An 8,931-nucleotide genomic window follows, 5' to 3' on the forward strand; every position below is an offset into this window, starting at 1 on the left:
TTGGGTGCCACTACCTCGGCTAGGGCAGCCAGGACTTTCTGCTTCAGTTTTCCTGACTGGATCCTATGCCTTCTGTCTTCTGCAGGCACCTGGGCATACTCTATGACAATGGAAATTTTCTTAATCAGTTGTGTCAAAAACCTTTCTGTGACGTATGCAGTACAACAATTGAAGACAGGGGTCTTCTGCTTTTTGGAGACTCGGTGAGATTTGTTGCTCCTCTTATGTTCTCTTTTGATTCCACACAAACACTGGCTGAGCCATCTCTAACCCTGGCCTTCATCTTCTTATCAAACCTTTCAGAATGCCAGTGATCAGCTCCTCTATCTCTAAGTCTCCTTTAACTATGGCCTTTGTCCTACACTGTTTTCTACAGAGGACCACACACAATACCCTTTTTTGATTCCTCTTAATCACATGCCTCCATCTGTTCTGGGACTTCTGGGGGCAGTCTGTCTAGCTTAGGACCCCATTGACACAGGATTTTTTGATACTACTTCATCAGCCAGAGACCTCCATGGCTGACAATAACCTTGCCCAGGCCTCATTAAGGCCCTGGGCTTGCTGCAGGAGGTACCCCACCCAGTTGGCCTGGCAGACTGCACTTGGCTTGCACTCCCAACCAGAACCCATGCTCACCACAGGATCTGTGCTCAGCCTGCAGCTTGGCCAGATGTGCTGTGACCTGCTGCTGCATTGGGCACTACACTGGCATCTGGACAATGGGAATGCAGTGGCACCCAAACAAGGATGCCAGTGACCCAAAAACCCCCACCCAAACAAGGATGCCAATGACCCAGTAACCCCAAAGGGAGTGTTACAGCATGCTAACAGACCTTTCAGTCCCACCATCTGCAGCCTGATGATCAGAGGGTGTGTGGCACCCAGCAGCTCCCTCTCCCATTGCTCAGCAACTGGGAAGGAGAACGCCACAGGGTTACAACTTTGTTTGCTCTTGCTGATCAGCAGGTCTTGAGTTCTTGTCCCATGTCCAAGAATAATGAAGTTATGCTGCCAGCCAACAGGTGAGCAAGGCAAAAAGTTTTATTGAGTGACAGCTTTCAGTGGAGAGAGGGACCCGAGTTGGTCTGCCCCCTTACCCAAAATAAGGTAGTCTCCACCCTCACTCAAAATCAGGTAGTCCCAAAGCTTGCCTGAGTCTGGGGCTTTTATGGGCACAGAATGGGGGAGTGCATGCTGGTAGGTTTGTGAGTACGCAAAAAAGGCACCACTCAAAGATGGGCACGATAGTGTAAAATACCAATTAGGGAAGGGTAGTAATATGTAAAATAGGTGAAGGGTGGGGATCAATCAGAGAAAAGCACACCAAATGGGAAGAGTGGTTCTCAATCTAGTCTGTGGATTTATCCAAGGGTGGGGATCAATCAGAGAAAAGCACACCAAATGGGAAGAGTGGTTCTCAATCTAGTCTGTGGATTTATCCAAGACCTGTAGTTTGGTTTTCCAGCTTTAAACTGTGTGGTTTGAAGGTTGAGTTTCATCAGGGACCTACCCTTGTCTGCCTAGGGATTTGTTTGCCTCCTGCTGCTATCACTATTGAAGCTCATTTTCTTTCACTGGATCCCAACTCTGACCTACTTTCTCTCCTGTTCTTCCTGATGCTTTTTATACACTGCCTTCAAAATTACCCCCCCCCAACCATATTCCACTCACCATCATCACCAACTCTTGCAGCTGTCAGAGGCCACTCTACCATTGGCATTATATTTTTATTCACATTTTTTCCACCCAAGCTCATGTCTCTATTTCTTCTTAATTCGGAGCCCACCTTGCCAGTGATCTCTTATAATCCTTCAGTATTTCTACTCTACACTGCACCACAGGCCTTCTTGTGTCTTTCAATAGTGTCTCATCTGCCACTGTATCCTCTATACTCCCAGATTTTCTCTTTGTATCTTCCAACAACATCTCCTTGTCACCAGATACCTGCTTGCCACTGGACCCTTATACAAATTTATTTTATTTCATCCTTACCACTGGGCACCCCTCTGGCATCTTTTTTACTAGAGATCTCATATTTTGAGGGAACCAACACTTCAGCAGGCTATTTGTACTCTTGCTCTCAAAATTTTCCACTACAGCCTGGCCCATAAGGACTCTGTGCCAATCTTTATTTTTACTGTAGTAGTTTCTTTCAATGATGAGATATAGAACCAATTGAAGCACCACCTTCAAAAGAATCTTATCCAATACTAGTGGATCCTGGCTAACAGAATCCAAGCATCTCTGGCACTAATGCAACCCTGGGAAAACATAATAGAAGCACTGCAGACAAAGGGCAAACAGGCTCTCAAAGCCCTTTGTTGCTAAGAACCAAAGTGGCAAGAATATAAAACAGATAGGATTGAGATGCACAGTAATCTTCCCTAAAAATGTCTCAGTACATTTCTGGTTAGGGAATGACCTGATGAACATCTAATGCATAACTTAGGCAGAGTCCAAAAGATAGTCTATTAATGGGCCAAGAAGGCAACCTCATAAAGGTTCTATGGGAGACAAAATGGACTAGATAAGTAACTCAGGGCTTGACTCAGGGAGTGCTTCATCAAAGAGCTATAGGGAGAAATTAGAGCAGAAGCAATTGGAAAATGCCCTGAAAGTACACTTGAGCCATTAATATGCTTGATAGTACCTCTAGCTCTGGTTTGTTTTTGCTAGAAGTTGAAGTACATAATTTTCAAAAATGGTTTTTGCACACTAGAAAAGTATTACAGAACCAATTTGAAGTATACAAGTAAACTCCCAACTTCAAGCAATATTTGAGTGCATGTCTTGTGAGACTTTGTTATGATATTTTATAAACAATAACACGACTTTTACAAAAGGCAACAAAACACATAATACATAATTTCTACATTAAAAAATCTTCATTAACATCAATTATTCTGTCTATGTTTTATTACATTTATGTACCATATGAACCAATGTCCTTCCCTTGACATTTAGATGTTTTCATTTCCTTTTTTGTATTATATGACTTTATGTAACATCTTTATGTAAAATTGTACTAGCTTATATACTGTCTTATTATATGTAGTAAGTTCACAGACAAACACAGAATATTATAACATAGTAATTGTGGTTTATAAACTACTCATATCTTGAGTTGAATGACTAAGAGATGAATCTATCAAAAATAACTACAACAATGTTTTAAAATGTAGACAGTATAACAAGATAAATAGAAACAATAAAAAGTTTAAAAAGGGGGGATAAAGTTAAAATGTAGAGTTTGTGTTAGTTTTCTCTTTGCCTGTTCGTTTTTGCAATCAGTGTTATGTTGTCATCAGTTTAAAATAATGGCTTATAAGATGTTATTTGGAAGGCACATGGTAACCTCAAATCAAAAATCCTACAACAGATACACAAAAAATAAAAAGCAAGAATCTAAAACATATCAGCAGATGACTAGAGAAAATCACCTTCACAAAAAGGAAGATAGGAAAGAAAGAAGAAAGGAAGAGTAGGCCACAGAACAACCAGAAAACAAATAACAAAATAGCAGGAGTAATTCCTTAATCAATAATAATATTGGGCCAGGAGCGGTGACTCATGCCTGTAATCCCAGCACTTTGGGAGGCCAAGGCAGGTGGATCATGAGGTCAGGAGATCGAGACGATCCTGGCTAACATGGTGAAACCCTGTCTCTACCAAAAATACAAAAAATTAGCCAGGCAAGGTGGTGGGTGCCTATAGTCCCAGCTACTCGGGAGGCTGAGGCAGGAGAATGGCGTGAACCCCAGAGGGGCAGAGCCTGCAGTGAGCCGAGATCGCGCCACTGCACTCCAGCCTGGGCGACAGCGAGACTCTGTCTCAAAAATAAATAAATAAATAAATAAATAAATAAATAATAATAATATTGAAGGTAAATGGACTAACCTCTCCAATGAAAAGACATAGAGGAGCTGAATAGATGTAAAAAAAGAAAAAGCATTTCCTTTCCAACTTAGACCCAGCAGAATGGCTCCTGCAAAGAAGGGCAGCAAGAAGAAAAAAGGCCATTCTGGATCATTGAGGTGGTGACCCAAGAATACACCATCAACATTCAGAAGCATATCCATGAAGTGGGCTTCAAGAAGTGTGCCCCTCAGGCACTCAAAGAGATTCGGAAATTTGCCATGAAGGAGATGGGAACTCCAGCTGTGCTCATTGATACCAGGCTCAACAAAGCTGCCTGGGCAAAAGGAATAAGGAATGTCACAAACAGAATCCATCTGTGTTTGTCCAGAAAATGTAATGAGGATAAAGATTCATCAAATAAGCTCTATACTTTGGTTACCTATGTACCTGGTACCACTTTCAAAAATCTACAGACAGTCAGTGTGGATGAGAACTAATTGCTGATCATCAAATACATGAAATAAAGTTATAAAATTGCCTTGAAAAAAAGGCTTGACAGTCTGTTGCCTACAGGAAACATACTTCACATATCCAGAGACATATAGACTGAAAATAAAAGGAAAATAAAAGCTATTTCATGCCAATGGAAACCAAAGAAGAACTGGAGTAGTTATATCAGAAAAAATATATATATTTTAGGACAAAAAAAGACAAAGAAAGTTATATAATAATAAAGGGGTCAATTCAGCAGGAGTATATAATAATTTTAAATATGTATCTATCTATCTATCTATCTATATCTATCTATCTATATCTATCTATCTATCTATCTATCTATCTATCTATCTATCTATACCCAACACTGGAGCACCCAGATATATAGAGAGAGCAAATATTATTAGAGCTTAAGAAAGAAGTAGATTCCAATAAAATAATAGCTAGAAACTTCAACACTCCACTTTCAGCATTGGACAGATCATCAAAACAGAAAATCAATGAAGAAACATCAGACTTAATCTGCACTACAGAACAAATGGACCTAATAGATATTTACAGAACATTTCATACAACAGCTACAGAATACAAATTATTCTCTTCAGCATATCGATCCTTCTGAAGGACAGGCCATATATTAGGTCACAAATCAAATCTTTAAAATTGCAAAAACATTGAAATCATATAAAGGATCTTCACTGACCATAATCGAATAAAACTATAAATTGACAACAAGAGGAAATTTGGAAACTGTACAAACACATCAAAATTAAACAATATGCTCTTGAATGATCAGTGAGTTGATGAGCAAATCAAAAACAAATTTAAAAAAATTATTGAAACAAATGAAAATGAAAACACAACATGCCAAAACCAATATGATACAGCAAAAGCAGTACTAAGAGGAAACTTTATAGCTATAAATGCCTACACAAAAGAAGAAAAACTTTAAATAAACAATATAACCTTATATCTTAAAGAACTAGAAGAGCAAGAACAAACCAAACCCAAAATCAGTAAACTAAAAGAATAATAAGGATCAGAGCAGAAAACACTGAAATTGAAATAAAACAATAAAAACGATAAATGAAATGGTAATTTTTTGAAAAGTTAATCAAAATTGACAAAATTTTTGTGAAACTAACTAAAAAAAAAAAAAAAGAGAGGAGACCCAAATAAATAAAATTATAGGTGAAAAAGGAGACATTACAACTGGTACTGCAGAAATTCAAAGGATAATTAGTAGCTACTAAGAGCAGCTACATCCCAATAAAAACCTAGAAGAAATAGATAAATTCCCAGACACATACAACTTACCAAGATTGAACCAGGAAGAAATCCAAAACCTGAACAGACAAATAATAAGTAATATGATTGGAGTTATAAGCTCTCCCAATAATGAAAAGCCTGGGATGCTATGGCATCACTGAAAAATTAATACCAATCCTACTCAAACTATTTGAAAAAATAGAGGAGAAAGGAACGCTTACAACTCATTCTACAAGGCTGATATTACCCTGATATCAAAATCAGACAAAGAAACATCAAAAAAAGAAAACTATAGGACAATAGCTCCCATAAATATTTATTCGAAAATCCTCAAGAAAATACTAGTAAACCAAACTCAACAACATATTTAAAAGATCATCCATCATGACCAAGTGGGATTTATCCCTGGGATGCAAGGATGATTCTACATATGAAAATCAATCAATGTAATATATTATAGCAACTGAATGAAGGACAACCATATGATCACTTCAATTGAGGCTGAAAAAGCATTTGATAAAATTTGAAATCTCATTATGATCAAAACCCTCAAATGACTAGGTAGAGAAGGAACATACCTCAATACAATAAAAGTCATATATAACTATGACATACCCATAGCTAGTATCATACTGAATGGGGAAAAGCTGAAAGCCTTTACCCTGAGATCTGGAACATGATGAGTTGCCCACATTCACCACTATTATATAACATTGTTTTGGATGTCCTAGCTAGAGTGATCAGACAAGAGAAAGATATAAATGCCATCCATATTGAAAAGAAAAAAAGTCAAATTACCTTTGTTTGGAGATATTATAATTTTATATTTGGAAAAAAGCTAAAGACTCCATCACAAATTTCTTAAAACTAACAAATCCAGTAAAGTTTCAGGATACAAAACCAACGTACAAAATCAGTAGCATTTCTATATGCCAACAGTGAACAATCTAAAAAAGAAATCAAAATTTACAGTAGCCTGAAATAAAATGAAATACCTAGGAATTAATCAAAGAAGTGAAAGATCTCTATAATGAAAACTATAAAACACCGAAGAAGAAAATGTAAGAGGACACAAAAAGTGAAAGATATTTCATATTCATGGACCAGAAGAATTGATGTGTTTAAAATAGCCATACTACCGAAAGCAATCTACAGGTTCAATGCAATCCCCATAAAAATAACAATGACATTCTTCACAGAAATAAAAAAAAATTCTAAAATTGACATGAAACCACAAAATACCCAGAATAGCCAAAGCCATCCTAAGCAAAAAAGAACAAAATTGGAAGAATCACATTACCTGACTTCAAATTACACTACAGAGGTATAGGGATGAAAATAGCGTGGTACTGACATAAGCACAGCCACATAGACCAATGGAACAGAATAGATAATGCAGAAATAGATCCACACACCTACAGTGAACACATGTGTGACACAGTGGCAAAGAACATACATTGGGGAAAGACAGCCTCTTCATTAAGTGGTTCTGGGCAAACTGGATATCCATACACACACACAAATAAAGAAGAAATGGAACCCCTGTCTCCCACCATATACAAATTTCAAATCCAAATGTTTTCATGACTTAAATCTAAGACCTCCAAACAATAAAACTACTAACAGCAAGCATTAGGAAAAATCTCCAGGACATTGGTCTGGGCAAAGATATCTTGAGTAAATACTCCATAAGCACATATAACATGATATGGTTTGGCTTTGTGTCCCCACCAAAATCTGGTGTCAAGTTGTAATTCCCTGTTTTGAAAGAGGGTCCTGGTGGGAGGTGATTGAATCATGGGTGTGGAAGTCCCCATTGCTGTTCTCATAATAGAGTTCTCAGGATATCTGACTGTTTAGAAATGTATAGCAACCATCCCTCCTGCCAGCCATATAAAAATGTGACTCCTCCCTCCTCACTTTCTGGCATGATTGTTAATTTTCTAAAACCTCCCCAGCCATCCTTTCTGCACAGCCTGTGGAACTGTGAGTCAATTAAACCACTTTTCTTCATAAATTACCCAGTTTCAGGTAGCTCTTTATAGCAATGTGAGAACAGCCAGATACAGAAAATTCGTACCAGGATTGGAGTGTTGCTATGAAGATACCTGGAAATGTGGAAGCAATATTGGAGCTGGGTAATGGTCAGAGGGTGGAACAGCTTGAAGGGCTCAGAAGAAGACAGGGAGATAGATGAGGGAAGGTTTGGAACTTCCTAGAGACCTGTCAAATGGTTGTGGAAAAAAATGCTGATAGTGATATGGACAGTGAAGTCCAGGCTGAGGAGGTCTCAGATGAAGATGAGGAACTTTTGTGAACTGGAGTAAAGGTCACTCTTGCTATGCTTTAGCAAAGAGAATGGTGGCATTGTGTTCCTGCTCTAGGGATCTGTGGAACTTTAAACTTGGGAGAGATGATTCAGAGTACCTCTTGGAAGATATTTCTAGCAACCAAATGTTCAAGGTGTGACCTGGTTGCTTCTAAGAGCATATGCTCATATTTGTGAGCAAAGAGATTATCTGAAACAGGAATTTGTTCTTAAAAAGGAAGCAGAGCATAAAAGTTTGGAAAATTCACAACCTGATCATATAGTAGAAAAGATAAATCCATATTCTGGGATGAAATTCAAGCCTGCTTCAGAAATTTGCATGAGTAAAGAGGAGCTGAATGCTAATAGCCAAGACAATGAGAAACATGCCTCTAAGGCATTTCAGGGACCTTTGTGATTGCCCCTCCCATTACAGGACTGGAGGCCTAGGATGGAAGAATGGTTTCATGGGCTAGGCTCATGTCCCTGTTTACTGGCACAACCTCAGCACATTGCCCTCTGCATACCAGGCAATCCAGCTCTAGCAATGGCTAAAAGGGGCCCAGATATATCTCAGGCTTCTTCTTCAGAGGGTGCAAGACAGAAGCCACCAAGGCTTCCAGGTGCTGTTAGGCTTGTGGGTGCACAGAGGGCAAGAGTTGAGAGTTGGGAGCCTCCACCTAGATTTTAGAGGATGTATGGAAATCCCTGAATGTTCAGGCAGAAGTCTGCTACAGGAGTGGAGCCCTCATTGAGAACTTTTTCTAAGGCAGCACTAAGGAGAAATGTGAGGTTGGAGCCCCCACATAGAGTCTCCACTAGGGCACTGGCTAGTGGAAGTGTAAGAGAGCCATCCTCCTCAAGACCCCAGAATGATAGATTTGATAGCTTGCACTGTGTGCCTGAAAAAGCTGCAGGCAGTCAATGCCAGATTGTGGAAGCAGACATGGGGGCTATACCCTTCAGAGCCATAGGAGCAGAGCTGCCCAAGGCCTTGG

General features: G+C 39.0%; 1 pseudogene; it reads left to right on the top strand.

Moving 5' to 3' along the window:
* Positions 1–3,005: 3,005 nt before the first annotated feature.
* On the top strand, positions 3,006–4,388 carry LOC100976452 (large ribosomal subunit protein eL31-like; annotated as a pseudogene).
* The last annotated feature ends 4,543 nt before the right edge of the window (positions 4,389–8,931 follow it).

Source organism: Pan paniscus, chromosome 10, assembly GCF_029289425.2.
Source record: "Pan paniscus chromosome 10, NHGRI_mPanPan1-v2.0_pri, whole genome shotgun sequence".
In the NCBI taxonomy this organism is placed as follows: Eukaryota; Metazoa; Chordata; class Mammalia; order Primates; family Hominidae; genus Pan; species Pan paniscus.